This window comes from Monodelphis domestica, chromosome 8 (assembly GCF_027887165.1).
Source record: "Monodelphis domestica isolate mMonDom1 chromosome 8, mMonDom1.pri, whole genome shotgun sequence".
Taxonomy (NCBI): Eukaryota; Metazoa; Chordata; class Mammalia; order Didelphimorphia; family Didelphidae; genus Monodelphis; species Monodelphis domestica.
Window position 1 is genome coordinate 96,381,023 of NC_077234.1, and position 20,397 is coordinate 96,401,419.

Genomic DNA, 20,397 nt, shown 5'->3' on the forward strand with positions numbered 1-20,397 from the left:
TACTTACAATGAACTGTTGAAAGTAAAATAAGTGAAACTAGGAAAGCAATAGATGCAATGACTCTTCCAAGTTAAGATGGCCTCAGCATAGAAACAAGGATCTTCCTCTCCTTACCACCAACCAATGTAAGGTGCCTCTGTGACAAGGAAATCACTTTAAAAGACTGATATATATTAATTTAAGGTCGCCAAGGAATTCAGCTATGTAATTCCTAAATGAAAACTCAAGTCAGCCATCAGCCTTTTATAGAGTTTAATTACAAACAGGAGGAAGAAAGGAATTAGAGATAGAGAGAGAGAAAAGGGAGAGAAGGGAATAGGGCTTAAATACCCCTTCTGTTTAGGCTGAGCCAAAAGGCCCAAGCCCTTAGATAGCTGGGGCAAAGAAAAGAGATCAGTCCCTATTACTCACGTGACCAAAATGGAGAAACAGTCTCAGAGGCCCCCACCTTCAGCTTCCTTCAGAGCAAGCTTCTCAGAGCACACTCCAACCACCCAGACAACTTCTCAACCACCACCCCTGAGTCTTCAGACCCCTCTATCCTTAAGGAAACCATCCAAGTTCCCTCCCCTCAGTTCTCACATCTACCAATCACTCTCCATCAATTTCCCTGTGCCAATGGAGGCTCTAGCTTAACCCAGGACCGCCCAGAGGTCTCTGGCTTTGCACATGTCTGTTGAAGGTCATATTTACAAATAATTAAATCTTTGATCCTTTGCTACAGCCCTTCCTAAATCCTGTTACCCTGAGTAGGGTAGAGATTGGAATAATTAAATTTTGATCTATGCTGCAGCCCTTCCTCAATCCTGTTAGGACTAAGTAGGGTGGAGATTGATTCCAAGTATCTCCATTGTATCAATTCTAAAATCAATCATGACTCAAAGAAATTCCTGTTCTATGCTTAAGCATAGGTCAAAGTCCTTTCCATTGTTCAGCAAAAGGTTTCTGTCCTAAAGTAATCTTAAGAAGGGAGGAGGAGGAACCTCCCATGCCAATGGGGTTCACATTCCAATAGCCAAGACCCACTATCAATAGGAAAATTTTCAAGTATGAAATTTCCCAATGGTGAAATTTCCAACATTTATAAGTCTAAGGAATTTAAGATTTACACCTCAAAAGGACAAAAACCCAAAATCAGATGAACAAAGGGGCTCCAGTATAGGACACAACCTTGTAGGTAGGTGGGTTTTGGCATTTCCATGGGTTAAATAATTCCTACCAAAGTGCAAGCTGATCACCCCCAGCCCCTAGTCTTCCTATGGTGCAAGAGTCAGAGACAGCAAGCCATAATCAGAGTGAGGGTGAGGCAGTTTCTAGGTACTCAGGAGCTGACTAAGAACACAAAGACTTACCCCTGAGAGCAGCATTGGTACCACAGGAGGCTGAGAAACAAGGATTTTGGGCACAGAGATAGAGCAGAGAGGAGAGGCACATAGCAGACAACATGGAGACTTGAAAAATAGCCTCAAGTCAAAGATCGCTCCATAGCTCCATACACAAAGAGCCTGCCTTCCTCACTCAGACTTCTGGCTGGGAAGGGAAGGAAAAAGCAACAAAGCAATGGCCACCAGCAGCCAAGAAATACACTCTATAACTACCAAAAAAAGAAAAAAAAAAGAAAAAGCTGTTGACTCTTGATAATTTTTACTTAGAGAAACAACAGACTACAATAGGAGACAGCAGAGGATGACAAACAAGCAAACACATTCAAACTTTCCAAAAAATTTTGAAATTGGTCAAAAGCTCTCCAAGAAATCAGGTTGGAATTTGAGAACCAAATTAAAAAGATAGGAGAAACTTGGCAAGAAAAGTGGACAATAGTTCAAAAAGAAAATAATAGTTTAAAAGACAGAATCTCACACTTGGAAAAAGAAGCCCAGAAATAAAATTAGATGATAAGCAAATCGAAGACCAGAAATGACCTGTTAGAAGCCACAAAAAGCAGGATAGACCAAACAGAAAAGGAAAATAAAAAAAATCATAGCTGAAAACCAGTCTTTAAAAGCCAGAATTGTGTAAGTAGAAGCTAATGATTTCTGAAGAAAGAAAGAATTAATAAAGCATTTACAAAAGATTGACAAAATAGAAGGAAACATGAAATATCTCACTGAGAAAATGACTGATATGAAAAACCAATCTATAAGAGACAATTAGAGAATCATTGGTCTACCTAAACACCTAGAAATAAATAGTAACCTTGACATCCTACTACAAGAAATTTTCCAAGAAAACTGCTCTGATATTCTTGAACAAAGAGGGAAAAATAGACATTGAAAGAATCCACAGATCACCTTCTACCTTAAATACTCAAAAGACAACCCCCAGGAATGTAATTGCCAAATTCAAGAGTTTCCAAGATAAGGAGAAAATATTATAAGATGCCAGAAAGAGACAATTCAGATATCAAGGAGCACCAATTAGGATTACACAGGATCTGGCAGCCTCCATACTAAAGGACTGCAAAGCATGGAATATGATATTAAGAAAAGCTAGAGAATTGGGTCTGCAACAGAGGATAACATACCCATTAAAACTGACAATATACTTCTAGAGGAAAGTGTGGGCATTCAACAAAATAGAACATTTCCAAATATTTGTAAAGGAAAGATCAGAACTAAATGGAAAATTTGATATCCAAATACAAAAATCAAGAGAAACATGAAAAGGTAAATAAGAGAGGGAATTTTTTTTCTTTAGGGACTTCAATAAGGTCAAATTATTTATATTTCTATATGGAAAAATGTTATTTGTAACTCTCAAAAACTGTATTTACTCTTATAGTAAGTAGAAGCATTATTAATAGGTAGAGATTTTGGTGCTAACTGCTTTAAGATGATATGCAAAAAAAAAAACAAAAGGGGGAAATTGAAGATGTCACTAAGAGAAACTTGATGTAATAAGAAAAATATGATAATCTATATCACAGAAAGAGGTGTATGGGAGGGTGAGGGGAAGAATACTATCATAAGAAGGAGAGGAAGAGAGTGCTAATAGTTAATACTCAAACTTTACTCTCATTGGAATCAATTCTGAGATAAGAAGAACATCTAGATCCATTGGAGTATTGAATTCTATCATACACTACAAGGAAGATGAGAGAGAAAAACCAAGGGGGGAGGAGTAGGGCTGGGAACACAAAAAGAGATGGAAAGAGAGGGGGGGGGTTAATAGATCCTAAAAAAAATAAGAGAGGAATAAAAAGGGAGGAGTGGAAAAGGAAGTAAAATAAGAGTGAGTATTAGGGGGACTAATTAAAAGCAAACCACAGTTGTAGAAGAAAATAGTGAAAGAAGAAGAGGCAGAACTATGAGAGGAAATCAAAATGTGGGGAATACCCAGGTGGTTACCATAGCTCTAAATGTGAATGGAATGAACTCACCCATAAAATGGAAGCAAATAGCAGAGTGGATTAGAAACCAAAATCCTACCTTATGTTCTCTATAAGAAACACACATGAGGCAGGTTTACACGCACAGGATAAAGTTAAAAGGTTGGAACAAAATCTATTGGGCTTCAACTGAGAAAAAGAAGACAGAAATCACAGTCATGATATCTGACAAAGTCAAAGTAAAAATAGATCTGATTAAAAGAGATAGGAAAGGTAATTACATCCTGTTAAAAATCAGTATAGACAATGAGGAAATATCAGTACTCAACATGTATGCACCAAAGGGTATAGCATCCAAATATCTTAAGGAAATACTAGTGGATCTTAAAGAGGAAATAAATATTAAAACTACACTAGTGGGAGACCTGAACTTTTCTCTATCAGATCTAGATAAATCAAACCAAAAAATAAATAAGAAAGAGGTAAGAGATGTGAATGAATACTTAGAAAAATTAGAGTTAATAGATATGTGTAATACATTTTTTTCTTAGCAGCACATAGTACATTCATAAAGACTGACCATGCACTAGGGAATAAAAACATAGCATACAAGTACAAAAGAGCAGAAATAATAAATGCAACATTTTCAGTTCATAATGCAATAAAAATAATAATTAGTAAGGATTCACAGAGAGGCAAATAAAAATTAATTGGAATAAATAATAAAAGTCTCCAAATAGGTTAGTTAAATAAAAATCAAAGAAATAATTAATAATTTCACTGAAGAGAATAACAATAATTAGACATTCTATCAAAATCTATGGGATGCAGCTAAAGCAGTACTTTGGGGCAAATTTATATCCTTGAGTGCATATAGTAACAAATTAGGGTGGGAAGAGGTCAATGAATTGGGCATACAAATTATGAAAATTGAAAGAAAATAAATTAAAAATTTCCAGATAAAAATTAAATTAGAAATCCTAAAAATTAAATGAGAAATTGATAAAATTAAAATTGAAAGAATTATTGTTTTAATAAGACTAGAAGCTGTTAATTTGAAAAAAAAACAAATAAGATAGACAAAGTACTGATTAATCTAATAAAGAAGAAAACCAAATTGATAGTATCAAAGATGAAAAGGAAGACCTCACCCCTAATGAAAAAGAAATTAAGGAAATCATAAAAAAGTATTATGCCCAATTATATGGCAATAAATGTGGCAATCTAGGTGATATGGATTAATATTTACAAAAATATAAATTGCCTAGATTAACAGAAGAAGAAATAGAATACTTAACCCTATATCGGGAAAAGAATTTGAACAAGTCATCAAAAAACTCCCTAAGAAAAAAATTCCCAGGACTAGATCAATTCACAAGTGAATTCTATCAAACATTTAAAGTACAACTAATCCCAATACTACACAAACTATTTGACAAAATAAGCAAAGAAAGGTTTATATCCCATAGAAATAATAAGGAAAAGTCTTGTACAAAAATATTTATAGCTGCGCTCCTTGTGGTGGCAAAAAATTGGAAAATGAGGGAATGCTCTTCGATTGGGGAATGGCTGAAAAAATTGTGGCATCTGTTGGTGATGGAATACTATTGTGATAAAAGGTATAACGAATTGTAGGAATTGCATGTGAACTGGAAAGTCCTCCAGGAATTGATACAGAGTGAAAGAAGCAGAACCAGGAGAACATTATGCACAGAGATGGATACACTGTGGCACAAACAAATGTAATGGACTTCTCAATGAGCAGCAATGCAATGACCCAGGACAATTCTGAGGGACTTACAAGAAAGAACACTATCTATATCCAGAGTAAGAACTGTGGGAGCAGAAACACAGAATAAAAACAACTGCTTGATTACATGGGTCGATTGGGATATGCCTGGGGATGTAGATTCTAAATGTTCACCCTTGTACAATTATCATTAATAATGAAATAGATCTTGATCAATGGCACATGCAAAACCCAGTCTAATTGCTCATTGGCATGCAAGAGGGTTGGGGGACAGGAAGGAAGGAACATCAATCATTTAACCATAGAAAAATGTTCTTAATTAATCAATTAAATATTTTTTAAAAAATAGATGCAATTACTAATGCTGTGTAACTTGAAAGTATCAAAAATTGAAACTGACCACTATATTATTATAATGACCAAGTTTGAAGCCAGAGACGAATCTGGAAAATATGCAGTGTCTGGAACATAGTAGGTGCTTAGTAAACATTCATTGATCAATAGCCATTAAGAGAAATGGCTTGTTTGTATACTTTTGTGCTGTCTTTCCCTTTAGATTGGGAGCCCCTTAATGGCCAGGTCTATCTTTTGACTTTATATTTCCAGCATTGAACATAATGTCTGACACATATCTGGTGCTTCATAAATGTTTATTGAATAACTGACCAATAAATAGATACATAGCCTGGACAATGTTAACTGGTTTTATAAAAACAAAATGTTAAATGAAACAGTTTTAGGTATCAGTCAGTTTTTTAAGAGCAATTTTATAATTAGGAGATATATTCTTGAGAGAACAAATTCAGACTATAAAAGCTTAAAATAGGTTTTTAAATGGAGACTTAAGACTATAACCAGGAGCAACAGCAGTGGAACTAAACTAAACCGAGCCAAGTTAGCTTGGAATAGAGAGAAATGGACTGGCTTAGGCATGGGGAGGTTGGTACCAATATTGGTGCTGCTGCCACCTTCAAGGAGGCCACAGTCTTTTAGGGAAATGAGAAGAAGATGCTGCTACATTTAGTAGTAAGTGTTCAGTAGTAAATTCTCATGATTCCTTTTGATTGGCAAGAAGTCAAGCCCTGATGGTAAGGGAAGGGAGCTACTGAACTAGCCATAGAGCTAAGCTCTTTTGCAATCCCTGAAACAGGAGCATAGAAGTTTGGGGTGGGTCATGACTCACCAGTATCTAATTGGAAAAGAGATGCAGCTGGCCCTTGTGCTCTCCTTCTTGGCCCTAGACATCTGTGGTCCTGCAGGTGGTGTGCCAGTGGGATGTACATTTGATGCCACCAGGAGGCCACTCCAGGTTCACAATGCTGTCTCTTTTCCAAAGGGCTTTTCCCTCTTTTCAGTATATTGTAAAAAAGGAGGCTTGTTTTACAACTTTCTCTTTGGAAAAGAACAATCATGGGATTTGTCTTGGACAGTTGTTCCAAGAAGACTACTACCTCAGGTTTCGTGATATTATTGTGAAGTATTATGTTATTATAAAAGGATTGTTGAATGTCATTGGACAGGGTATACTAATGGAGAGAAGTCTTGAGGGGCAACCATTTAGGGTGCAGCACAGCGTATTATATATTTTATTGGCTCAAATATAAGTAGTCCCAGAATATAGGCTATATACCTAAAATAAAATATTAGAAAGACATATACATGTATATATATATATATATATATATATATATATATATATATATATATATATATATATAATATATGTTCTTAGCCTGAATTCTGCTATTTTTAAAGTTATTTCAATAAATGTATTTTGGCATAATGGCTTTCATTTGTATTTTATTTAATGCATATAAATCATTATTCTGAGAATGGTCCACAGACTTCAACAGACTGATAGAAGGATCCATGATACAAAAAGGTCCCTGAATTATAAGGCTCCATGCCAGTATTTTATAACCCAGATTAATTTTTTTTAGTGGGGAGGTTGGAACAAGGAGATGTTTTTGGATCAATATGGTATGTTGAGTTTGAGACAATCAATATTTTCTTATTCTATTTGATAATTCAGCATTAAAACAGTACTTGGTACATAGTAGGCACTTAATATGCTTTAATTGATTGAAAGACTTTAAAATTGTCTTAAGTTTCTAAAATGTTTTTTCTTGCCCTTAAGGAAAAATATTGTTTTATCTTAAACAGTAGTTGTAATAACAAATTTTCAGAGACATTTAGTTAAATGGTAATTAACCAAGAGATTCTTTGGGTACATTATATTGTATTTCATATATATATATATATAGAGAGAGAGAGAGAGAGACATATATATATATATATATATATATTATTTCCCTTTTCTCTTATTCTCTCTGTCTCTGTTTCTGTCTCTGTCTCTCTCCCTCTTTCTCTCATTCCCCGCCTTTCCCCCTCTCTCCCCCCTCTCTCTTTCTCTCTCATATCTGAGTGTCAAAGATATGTTTATTTTTAAAGTACTTGAAAGCTGTGTAATCATTACATTTCACAACTTCCCTCTTAGGGTCATATTACAATCTGCATCTTACTGAAAGACCAGTGGAAACAAAAATACCTAAGGCTTCTGATCCAGGTTGTGACTGTGCCAGTGTTCCCATCTAAATTTCTCTAGTCTACTCCACCCTTTCTTTGGCAGGGCACTGGTATATTTTTAAGAATCATATGCTCAAGGTACAGATGTTCATTTTGCCCAGTAGCACCAACAATCTTACAATTAAAAAAAATCTTGCATCAAGCTTTAGTTCACCCACATGTGCTCTGGGTGAACAAAGAAGGAAGATATCAATATAAACTAGAGTAGTCAAAAAAAGACACTCTAGAGGAAAGTGTGAATTAGCTTGCCTTGGAAAATGGATAGGACTTAGAAATTCATCAGAGGAAAAGAGTATCCTAGGGAGGAACAGCAGGAATAAAGACAAAAAGGTGGGACAGACTGTTATGTAGGAGGAAGCTAGGGAGATAACTGGAGAGAATTTGTTCTGGGAGTTCTAGTCCTAAAGCTCCATAAGGAGGCAATCGGCAAATGCTCTGAAGAGCTGTCTCTTTGGAAAGCAACAGAGCAGGGACATGATCAAAGAATTTTTTTTGTTTTATTTTTTGGCTATATTTTGTGGCAGTCTGCTAGACAGATTTGGAGGAAGAAGAGACTAGAGGAAGGAAGACCAATTGTGAGGTTATGAGAAGCTCATTAATTCAATTAGGAATAGGAAGAAAAAGACAAATATTGGAGATATTTCAAAGAAAATAGACAATTTGTTTGACTATAGAGAATGAAATAAATGTCAGAGGCAAAAGTGACTTCATCATCCTTGCTTCTTCCAATCCTTAACATATGCAGAATTCCTAGAGACTTGGAAGAGTATGAGAGAGTTCGAACCCTGATATATTTATGACCCTTTAAAGAAAAAGACTGGGCAAAGAGCTTGCGAGCAAAATCTGATGTTATTGTGGTGGGCACAAATGATACAAGTCAGAGATCTAGAGACACACACTAGCATGGTTTGAGACCTCAAGTATTACAGGTTACAGATTTTTATGCCATAATCGGTTGGGCAGCAAAGACCTTTTGGGTTCATAAAGAGGTTCATATTCTCAGGCTTTTTATCACAGCTATATGTGCTGGGTCTCATCCCACTTCTTCTCCCCACCGTGTCACGTTCACAAGAGTGTCAGTAGCAACTACAAGGCAGGTTTTCTCAGTTTCTTCAGATCACAACCTGGTGATGAAAGTGTATAGGACAATGAGAGTTCATCGCAATATAGAATTTCTCTAATTCTAAATATCACACTTTACATATGACTATTTCTAAGTTCCATGACCATTACATCTATGATTATTATATTAATGATCACAGGTATTTAACTGGGTCTCTTACTAAAATCACACAGTTATAACTTAGTAAACCATTATAAAGGAAGCCTTACGATTAATTTCTAGTGATTAAAATCTACTTATTTAATTTTTTCTTACTCCTTACATTCAATGGAATTTTATGTTTGACAGATAAATATAACAAATACAGTCTTGATGCTCTCTTAATAAAAGGAAATATGAGGAAGAGACCTATTTTAAACAACTAAATTTTCTGAAGTTCAGTAAATTCAGAATGTAGGATAAACATTTTGGTTTAGGAAAAAGTATAAGAATTTTTATTAATATGATTATATATATATATATTTTTAACCATAGCTACAGTTTGTGACAAGGAAATCACTTTAAAGGACTGATATATATTAATTTAAGGTCGCCAAGGAATTCAGCTATGTAATTCCTAAATGAAAACTCAAGTCAGCCATCAGCCTTTTATAGAGTTTAATTACAAACAGGAGGAAGAAAGGAATTAGAGATAGAGAGAGAGAGAGAGAGCAAAAGGGGAGAGAAGGGAATAGGGCTTAAATACCCCTTCTGTTTAGGCTGGGCCAAAAGGCCCAAGCCCTTAGATAGCTGGGGCAAAGAAAGGAGATCAGTCCCTATTACTCACGTGACCAAAATGGAGAAACAGTCTCAGGGGCCTCCACCTCCAGCTTCCTTCAGAGCAAGCTTCTCAGAGCACCTCTCCAACCACTCAGAGCCAAAACTCTCCAACCAACTCCAGCGTCCTCAGACCCCTCTATCTTTAAGGAAACCATCCAAGTTCCCTCCCCTCAGTTCTCACATCTACCATTCACTGTCCATCATTTTCCCTGTGCCAATGGTGGTTCTAGCTTAACCCAGGACTGCCCAGAGGTCTGTGGCTTTGCACACGTCTGTTGGAGGTCACATTCTCAAATAATTAAATCTTGATCTTTTGCTACAGCCCTTCCTAAATCCTGTTACCCTGAGTAGGGTAGAGATTGGAATAATTAAATTTTGATCTATGCTGCAGCCCTTCCTAAATCCTGTTAGGACTGAGTAGGGTGGAGATTCCAATTTCCAAGACTTGGTTCTGTCATTCCAAGTATCTCCATTGTATCAATTCTAAAATCAATCATGACTCAAAGAAATTCCTGTTCTATGCTTAAGCATAGGTCAAAGCCCTTTCCATTGTTCAGCAAAAGGTTTCTGTCCTAAAGTAATCTTAAGAAGGGAGGAGGAGGAACCTCCCATGCCAATGGGGTTCACATTCCAATAGCCAAGACCCACTATCAATAGGAAATTTTTCAAGTATGAAATTTCCCAATGGGGAAATTTCCAACATTTATAAGTCTAAGAAATTTTAAGGTTTACAAGTTTCACTAACTTTTGTTTCTTGGTTTGGGGAACATGGAGTCATAGATTTAGAACTAGAAATTGCCTTATAGAAAATCTAATCCAGCCCTGCCTCATTCTATTGATGAGGGAGCTGAGGTTCAATGGGGCTATATACACTGAGCTTACGCATTAAAGAGCCAGAATTTAGATCCAGGTCCTTTGACTCTAATTGCAGCAGACTTTACAGTGTACCATGCTTCCTCTGCCAGCCTCAGTGCTGGCAACACTCGAACATCTTTTCATTTCTCTGACCAGAATAAAGGAAGGTGTCTTGTTTCACTTTACAGTGACAGACATGTTTTCCTAAACAATAACCCATAAAGGTCACATAGGAGATTTGAGTCATAAGCTCTATGATTCAAATTTGAGCCTAAGTTTTTAAAATGAAACATCCCCAGTTTGCCAAGTTCTGTTAAAATCCATGGTGTTAGGTTAGATTATGAAATAATGGACCAGGATCCAGGAGGATCCTATACCTTCATTGACAACACATACATAGATTTCTGACTTTATATTATTTGCAGGACCTGTATTGTAGCTGAAATGTGATTTTCACAGCAAATCCTGGAGTGATGTCTAATTTCATGGACTGTTTCTGTAAAAAGTAGTTCATTTTCTAGCTTATCAATTATCATCAGAGGATTTATGTAAGCATCTAATCCTTGCCATTTGTGCAAAGTTATCCTTGTATCTTTGAAATTTACCAGTGACAATTCTTTGGGGTTACGGGAATATGAGAGGAAGGGTGGAGGGTTGAGAGAGCTCAGGAGCATAACCTGAAATTGTTTAAAGTCTAGTTTAAAAGAAAAACCCAGACTGTTCTGTGACTGAGCTTTTTATCAAGTTCTGTGGTTTTTATTTGTTTATTATTATTCCTTTTGGTCTATTTCTTTCCTCCTTCAATTAAATGAACATTTATTGAGGTTTTGCTATGAACCCTTAACTTTTTTTTGTTCTTTGTCCCCATAGCAATGGGTTAGTCTAGTCATCAAAGGTATTTCCAAGTGGCTCCTTTTTGTTCTTTTTCTTCATGTAGTATTATTCCCCCTCTTCAATTCTGCAGAACTGAGAAATATCAGCAGCTTTCCCATTCCTGACATTGACTTTTTATTCATGACTTAAGTTTCTTGCTGCCAAAGAATGAATAGACTGCAAGTGACCTTCTTGCTCCCCATCGTTTTACAGCTCCCATCATAGCAAGCTCCTCAAATATCGCATGGAATATGAGCTAGTAGCCCTCCTTAGACACGGTTTCCCCCATGGCTCTGAGCGCTGGGGATTGGATGCGGGCAGTTGGCAGTGTTTGGTTGGTGGGCCCTAGAGAGATTGGGTTTCTCACACTTGTGACATGCTGTGATAAGCATGAGTGCTGGGACTACTCATGGTACACATCTTACCAGGCTGCCTGGCAAAGGGTAAGTTACGCTGTTCTCTAGGCTGGCTTTTGGAGCCCAGGAAAACATGCGAGTATTCACAGTTAGGAGTGAATGGTGAACGTGACTTTCTTCACTATGATAGGGGAGGGAGATAGGGGGAGAGAGAGAGATAGACAGACAGAGACAGACACAGAGAGAGAGACAGAGACAGACAGAGAGAAAGAGACAGAGAAACAGACAGACAGACACAGAGAGAGAGACAGAGACAGACAGACAGAGAGAGAGAGAGAGAGAGAGAGAGAGAGAGAGAGAGAGAGAGAGAGAACGAGAACGGGAGGAGGAAGCAAGGAGGCATTATAATAGGACTGAGCTCCAAAGGCAAGAGGGCTGAGCTTGGTACCAGAAGCCCTGGGTGTGAGGTAGAGCTCTACCCCTTTATTTCCATCATTGACTGCATTGATAGTAGCGGTGATCCAGAGTAAAAGAGCTGATGTGAGAGTGCCAGCATTCTTTCCCTCGGTCTCTCCATGTCTCAGGTATTGTTTTTGGTTCTAGGAATTCTGTTTTAAGAAGCACATTAGCAAAGCAAATCAGAACCAGAGGAGAACAACTATGGTGCTAGGGATGAAGAGAATGGAAATTAGGATGGAGGCTATTTTTACCTAGAGAAGATTTAGTGTGTGAAGTGATAGCCATCTTCAAGTATTTGAAGGACAGTTAAATAGACAAGTTATTGGACTTGTTTTACTTGTCCCCAGATGGAAAAAGGAGCAAAAGTGGATAGAAAGTACCAAGAATCATATTTTAGCTGATTATGAGGAAATTTTTCTAATAGGTAGAGTTGTCCAACAGTGGAATGAGTTACCATGGGAGGGAGCAGATAACTTACTGATAGTTTTTAAATAAAGGCTAGATGACTGTGTTTTTTTGGGGGGGGGATGGGGAGAATGTTGTAAAGGTAACTCCTGAAGTTGCTTCCAATTTAATTTCTTTCATTCTATTGTTCTCACTGCATGATTATGAATCATAGCCTCACTTTTCTCATCTGTCAAATGGGGCTAATAATAATTTCACTATATACCTTTCAGAGTTGATATGGGAAGAAAACATTGTAAATTGTAAATTTACAATTTTTTGTCATTGTAATTGTAAAAAAAATGTAAAATACAATTTACAAAGTAAATAAATTATAAAATTCCAGATTAATGTGGATTATTGTTTTTAAGTGTAGTTATGTTGGTATTAAAGGTTACTGGGAACACTTTGGCATGTTGCATTGTTGAAGCCAGGTATTACCTCGTATTGTGTACCTTGATATGTAGTAACAGATTTGGGTGGGAAGATGAAGTTTTAGAAGGAATGGAAAGGAAGAAGTAATAATAAGAAGGAGGTTAAAGTTTGATGCGCCAAACTTTCAACCATCTATAAGCACCTCCAGGGCCACAGTTAGATGTTTAATTACTCGTCTCTTGTTAAATTTTCTTTTAAAGTTTGGTGGAAGAACATGCCCTTGACAGTAATGGCTGTGTCCTTTTGCTTTTGTTCATATATTTTCTTATTTGAAAGGCAGTGTTGCACCAGGTGGTGCATTTCTGTAGTATTTGCCGGACTAGGACAATATAAGCCACACGTTTCTTCCTAATGTAGGATATAAAAGATGATTTCTTATGGAAATGAGTCTGCATTTAGGTAAATCCTACCTACTCTACATGGTGGTCTCAATTTTAGTCTCAAGATCATTCTCTAAAGATCTACCCACCTGGTTTCCTGGCTACCTATCTATCTATCCATCCATCTATCTACCTATTTATTTTCTCATTCATTAATTTTTTTCTTATTTGCTGAGCTGTAATTTTGCTGCCCCTTTTCAAGAATACTCTCCGTAGGCTCTATTCTTCTCCTCTTTGGTCCTCATGTTACTAATGCAAAACCCACCCGTTTGCTATGTTATGAAATATTGTTACTTTGGGGATTTTTCCCGAGTGTCATCAAAGAGTTGTCTGTAAGAAGACTGGGATGAACAAAATTCATTTTAGCAGTTAGTGCCGAGACTAATGGTGGTTGCACAGCTAGTGTTCAGTTTAATGTGCCTTCATGAAGATGGTTATTTCTGACATGTTTTTAGCACTCTGCTCTTTCTCTGACCTTCTTTTTCTTTATTTCTAGAGACATTCTGGTTATGTCAGAACTTCACACAAGTCTTGCCCCGGCCTTGTTCTGTGAGCAACTTCCATTTTAAAAAGTCCTGTGAGTGCATCCTTTTATACAAGTTCTCAGAGAGCCTGGAGAGCCCTGCCTGATGTGCTGCCATTTTTAAGGTTTGTGTGGTTTCCATTTTTTTTGTGTGTGTGAAATTGCCATTGATTATATAGACTATTTCAGAACTATAACATCATACTGCTGTGGCAAAGCGCTGGGTAGGGGTGAGGTGGGAGGAGTTTGCGTAAGATGAACGCATCCTTCATTGGACGGAGGCTTGTCAGCTTCATTGGCATTGAAGAGAAAGGAGAGGCTAGACCTGTGATTGGCCCATCACCAAACCAAGGCCTCCCCAAATGTGTTATAAACCAAGGTATGTCCCTGTATTCCCACATCTTATGGTTTATCCACATTTTGTGAAAACTAAATGCAAACACACACATAGAGTCCTGATTAGTGCCAATAATGAATTCCACGCAGTGGTTGTCTTATTTGATTTTTCCGTTGAGTTTCCTTTCATTTGGGTAGAACCAATGACAATGTTTTACATATCATTATCACTTCAAATTGTAAGATCAAAATTAATATTCAGTAACTCGAAGTATTATATTTTATGAGATTTATTAATAATCACTTGACGTAGAGGAAATAATAAGACAAATGTAAAAGCCTGAGTAAAGAGACGTTTTTCCAACAGCATTAGCGGGAGAAGAGAGCGAGAGGTGGGGTTCTTTATCTCCAAAATGTAAGGTCATGAAGTGATGATGAAAGTGGGCTTCTGGGAAATGGAGTCCTGGGGTACAAAATTCTATTTACACAAAATAATGTGGATTTGAATAATGAAAACCCTTCACAGAACTCATTTCTTGCACAATGAGAACCTAGTTATACACAAAATGTACATAAGCACGTGTATATATGCATATATCATATATACACACACATATATTTATCTTTGATGGAATTGGATTGAAAATGGTGTAATATTGTCTCTTTGAGCCTTTGGCAGACGATGCTAGAGTAAGATTATGATCCTCCAAGGTTCATCCTTCTGTCAGAATGGAAAGTTTAGAGAGAAGATGAGTCCATTCATCCACTCATACTCCCAGTGGGTTGGGGCTAGGGGCCATATAGTGAGGAAGTAGACACGGGGATCTCACAGGAATCATAAGTTTATTGTTCGTCACCAATCTGGTTGTTACCCTGAATGGGGCCCAGTTTGGTAAGCCAGTTCTGCCCCCTTGAGTTTATAATTCTATAGAGTGACATGGCACCATTTTCGCTGCAGTAATGTGTCACATAAGCTGACTCCTCTCCTTGAAAGACCTTGTTTCTTAAGAAAACAATAGAAGTCAAAAGAGCATCTCATCTTTGGAGTGGATGCCTCAGGGCTTGGCTCTCTCTTAATGAATACCTTGTTTCTCTGCTTTTGTTATCTTCCCATCAGACTTAACAGTAAAGTCAGGCTTGGAGACATACAAGGACTTGGCCCAAAATGACAAGCATAGTAGAAGGAGACAGCTAAAAATGTTCTTGAGTCAGGGCATTTTCATGTGCTTCTATCAGGAAAAAAAATATGTGTAGAAATATTATAAATAATTGGTAGAAATATTTTAAACATATGCATCCATGAGATTATCCTAGGATAAAAAAATATATAAAAGCATAAAGCACGAGTACAAAATATTTTCCATAGATGCTTACTTGTGGATCATGATTTCTAACAACATAGTCTTTTTTTTTTTTTTTTGGCAAATATTTTGGATGTTAAGAGAGCAGAAAGTGAAACACTTTTATTTTGAAAATACTTGCCTGGTTAGAACTGGCCAAAGGCTAAATTCACTTTATATATGGTTCACAGAAAGAAAAATCAGCAGGGCATAGGGAAAATAGTCAGTATAGTAAATGGATAAAAACTAAATGAGGAGCAGGAGAGGAGGGAGCACAGCATTCTCCCTGGAATGACAAGTCTTTTTTCCACAGGCATCCATTTCATTTGGTAGGACTTTTATTCTGTCCACAGTGACAAATGTTTTCTCCCTTAATAGCCCTTTACTGTTGGTTTTTTATTTTATTTCTACTGAGAAATCAAAGTAGATTGCACTGCAATGTATGGGCCAGATTCCAGTTTTCCCACTGCACCCTTCATCTCTGCACCACACATTTAACTCACTTTGAAGAGCAGAACAGGGTATGGAGGGAAATAAGAATTTATAACTCCATCTTCAGGACTCTGCCCTGTCATTTTGGGGGATGCCACCTGGATGTAGTGCCCGTGGAGTCGTAGACATGGAAGAGAGTAGAGAAGTCATCAAATCAGTTCTTTGTCTTCAGGCAAAACCATGCTTAAACTCTTCCAGACAGATATGAATCAATTGGTTTTAGAGCTCTTCATAGTCAGGGATTCTAAAACTTCTTTTAGTAACCTATTTCTTTTCCCCCTGTCTTATAACCCTCACTGACAGGAAAACCTATATTATTTCTAACCTACATTCCCTATGCTTCACCTTAAATTCATTTCTTCTTGTTCAGCCTCTCCATGGAGATGGGGAACATGTGGTCACTGTCCACTGTATAATAACCTTTTCTGTATTTGAACACTATTATTAAATCAATTCTCTGCCTTCTGGTGAAAATATCTCCTTTCTTTTTGCCTTTTTTCTCTCTAATAGGTATTATTTTTCAAAACCTCTTATTATATTTCAAACCCATATTACCTACCTCATAAGCTGGTTATAGCAAAAACACTTTGTAAACCTTAAAGCACTAAATAAATAAGATATATTATTAGAGAAAGCTCTTTTCTGAGCCTCCTCAAATACTCTGTATTAAGTTGAAGAAAACAGAATCAGTCACAATTGCCTGTAAATTGTTTGACCTGTACTGGATAGAATCAGATTGTTCCAATCAAGGAAATATATAATAAACACAATAAATAATACAAAACCTCAAGAAATAATAGAATGTTAAAATGGGAAGGGGCCTTAGATATCATCTTCTGGAACCCTCTCCTTTTGCAGATAGAGAAACTAGAGGTCCAGTGAGGGTTGTATAGTCACAGTGAAGAGGAGGACCAGTGGAATTGATTGCTATAGACTATAAGTGTAGGAAGATTTTTGTCAGGATGTGACTGAAGAAAGAGGGATGGAAACAGAGTGATAAAAAAGCAATGAGGGATGTGTAATAGATCAAGATTACCAAAGGATATATATATGCCAGGCAAAATGAGTAAATTGGGAGGAGCCAGAAAATCTGAAGGATTGATGGCAGACATCCATGTTGCGCGTGCACACACACACACACACGGAAAGGAGAAGAAAGATATTTTTCTATGACCTTTCTGTCTACATCTAACCCTATTTCTTTCTGTTCCTGCTGCTTCTTCCTTCCCTAGGCAAGACCACCAGAGGCTATTCTGTTGATATAATTAGGGTCAGCTTGCGGAGGTGAGCCAAATAGAATTAGAAATTCTTGGATACCTGGTTAAACATCCCCCCTTAACCCCTGCTCCATTTTTCTAACCATAGTCCTGTACTCAGAGATTGTCAGTTCCTCTTGTCTTAGAATTGCCCTGTCCTGTCCACCTTATTCTTCATTCAGCAGTATGGAAACTGCATCTATTTCTTATCTCGTTTGCCTGGTGAGGGAAAATAATAAGAGGAGAAGATTTAGAAATCAGAACAAGATCCAATCCCCGTCCCCTACCATTTGCTTAGGTCTGGTCTCTCCAAGTAGTTACTAACATAGCAGATCTTCCTTACCAGTGCTTTGAATAGTATCTAATGCAGTGTTGTACAGTTGTTTTTCACTTGTGTCTGACTCTTTGTGACCTCATTTGGGATTTTCTTGGCAAAGACAATTGAAGAGACTTACCATTTCCTTCTCCAGCTTGTTTTACAAATGGGGAAAGTGAGGCCAACTGAATTAAGTGGCTTACTCCAGAGTCATAGAACTATTAAGTATCTGAGGCCAGATTTGAACTCAGGAAGATGAGTCTTCCTGACTCCAGGTTCACTATCCACTGTGCCATATAGCTGTATTGTAGATCCTCCATAAATGCTTGTTGGCTGACAGACCATTCTAAATTATAACAACTGGAAATTTTGCCATGCTTTAAGCTTTACAAAACACTTTACATACATTTTCTCACTTGATCTTTTACAACATATCGATGAGGTAAGCACTGTGGATTTTATGATGTGCCCATTTTCATACAATTGGTAACAAAGGTAGGTTCAGACAATTCCATGTCTAGAATTCTTTCCCTTATATTAGGCTGAGTTCCCCATTAATATTCCTTTCTTCTAACTCTGTCAAAAATAGACTTGTCAAGCAAGGTAGCGCTTTATAAATCCAAATATCCTACCTTTTGGGACAAGAACCCACTATTTGTCAAAAACTTCTGGGAGAATTGGGAAACTGTATGGGAGAAATTAGGTTTAGATCATAAATTAGGTGAACCTAGATTAGTATACCTGTTAGATCTATTGGAAAGGAAGGAATTTAAGACCAAGCAAGAGCTAGAAAACACTACAAAATGTAAAATGAATAATTTTGATTATATTAAATTAAAAAGTTTCTGTACAAACAAAACCACTGCAACCAAAATTAAGAGGGAAATAACAAATTGGGGAAATTTTTTTTATAACAAAAATCTCTGACAAAGGTTTCATTTCTCAAAATTATAAGGAACTAATTAAATTGTACAAAAAAAATCAAGACATTCCCCAATTGACAAATGGTCAAGGGACATGAATGGTTTTCAGATAAAGAAATCAAAACTATCAATAAGCACATGCAAAAGTGTTCTAAATCTCTCATAATTAGAGAAATGCTAATTAGAACAATGCTGAGGTACCACCTCACACCTATCAGATTGGCCAATATGACAGTAAAAGAAAATAATAAATGTCGGAGTGTTTATGGAAAATTCATATACTAATGCATTGCTGGTGGAGTTGTGAATTAATCCAGTCATTCTGGAAGGCAATATGGAATTGTGTACAAAGGGCTTTAAAAGAATGCATACCCTTTGATCCAGCAATACCACTGTTGGGTTTGTTCCTCAAAGAGATAATAAGGAAAAAGAAATATACAAAAATATTCATAGCTGTGCTCTTTGTGGTGGCAAAAAATTGGAAAATGAGGAATGCCCTTCAATTGGGTAATGGCTGAACAAATTGTGGTATCTGATGGTGATGGAATACTATTGTGCTGTATGGAATGATGATCTGGAGGATTTCTATGTGATCTGGGATAACCTCAATGAGGTGAAATGAGCAGAACCAGGAGAACATTGTATACAGAAAGTGTGGGACAATCCACTGTAATAGACTTTGCTACTAGTAGCAGTGCAACAAGTCAGGATACTCCGGAAGGAGTTATGGGAAAGAATGCTAATGACATTGAGAGAAAGAACTATGGGAGTAGAAATGCAAAAAAAGATCATATGCCATGGGGTTTAGGCTTTAAAAAATCATGTTAGAGGAAAAAATGAATAATATGGAAATAGGTATATCAAGTGATAACATTTGTACAACCTAGCGGAATTGCTTGTTGGCTCTGGGACGGGAGAGTGAAAAGGGGAGGAAAGAAAATGAATCATGTAAACATGGAGAAAATATTTAAAAATTTAAAAAAGAAAGATAATGAATGACAGCAAAGGTTGATGTCAGAAAAACAAATTGCACATAATAGAAATTCCATTTCTTTTTTTTTTTTATTTTTTTTTCCCTTTTTTATAGTATTTTATTTGATCATTTCCATGCATTTTTCATTAAAGACAAAGATCATTTTCTTTTCCTCCCTCCCACCGCCCGTGGCCGACGTGTGATTCCACTGGTATCATATGTGTTCTTGACTTGAACCCATTGCCATGTTGTTAGTATTTGCATCAGAGTGTTCGCTCCGAGTCTTTCCTCTGTCATGTCCCCTCAGCCATTGTAGTCAGGCAGTTGCTTTTCCTTGGTGTTTCTATTCCCTCAGTTTGTCCTCTGCTTTTGGATAGTGTTTTTTTCTCCTTGATCCCTGCAGATTGTGCAGGGACATTACACCACCACTAATGGAGAAGTCCATTACGTTCGATGATACCACAGTGTGTTTGTCTCTGTGTACAATGTTCTCCTGGTTCTGCTCCTCTCGCTCTGCATCACTTCCTGGAGGTTGTTCCAGTTCACATGGAAATCCTCCACTTTATTATTCCTTTGGGCACAATAGTATTCCATCACCAACATATACCACAATTTGTTCAGCCATTCCCCAATTGATGGGCATCCCCTCATTTTCCAATTTTTGGCCACCACAAAGAGCGCAGCTATGAATATTTTTGTACAAGTCTTTTTGTCCATTATCTCTTTGGGGTACAAACCCAGCAGTGCTATGGCTGGATCAAAGGGTAGACATTCTTTTATCGCCCTTTGTGCATAGTTCCAAATTGCCCTCCAGAATGGCTGGATCAGTTCACAACTCCACCAGCAATGAATTAATGTCCCTACTTTGCCACATCCCCTCCAGCATTCA

The 20,397-nt window shown here is 37.0% G+C and overlaps 1 protein-coding gene across 7 annotated transcripts in view; it reads left to right on the forward strand.

Annotated features, from left to right (window-relative positions):
• The window catches only part of ENOX1 (ecto-NOX disulfide-thiol exchanger 1), a 577,820-nt gene that overhangs the window by 201,800 nt on the left and 355,623 nt on the right, over positions 1 to 20,397 (forward strand). For all 7 annotated transcript variants that reach the window (XM_056807991.1, XM_056807990.1, XM_056807986.1 and 4 more), the window contains one exon: positions 13,846 to 13,997. The gene's annotated coding sequence lies outside the window, so the exon portion shown is untranslated. The remainder of the gene's footprint in view (positions 1 to 13,845; positions 13,998 to 20,397) is intronic.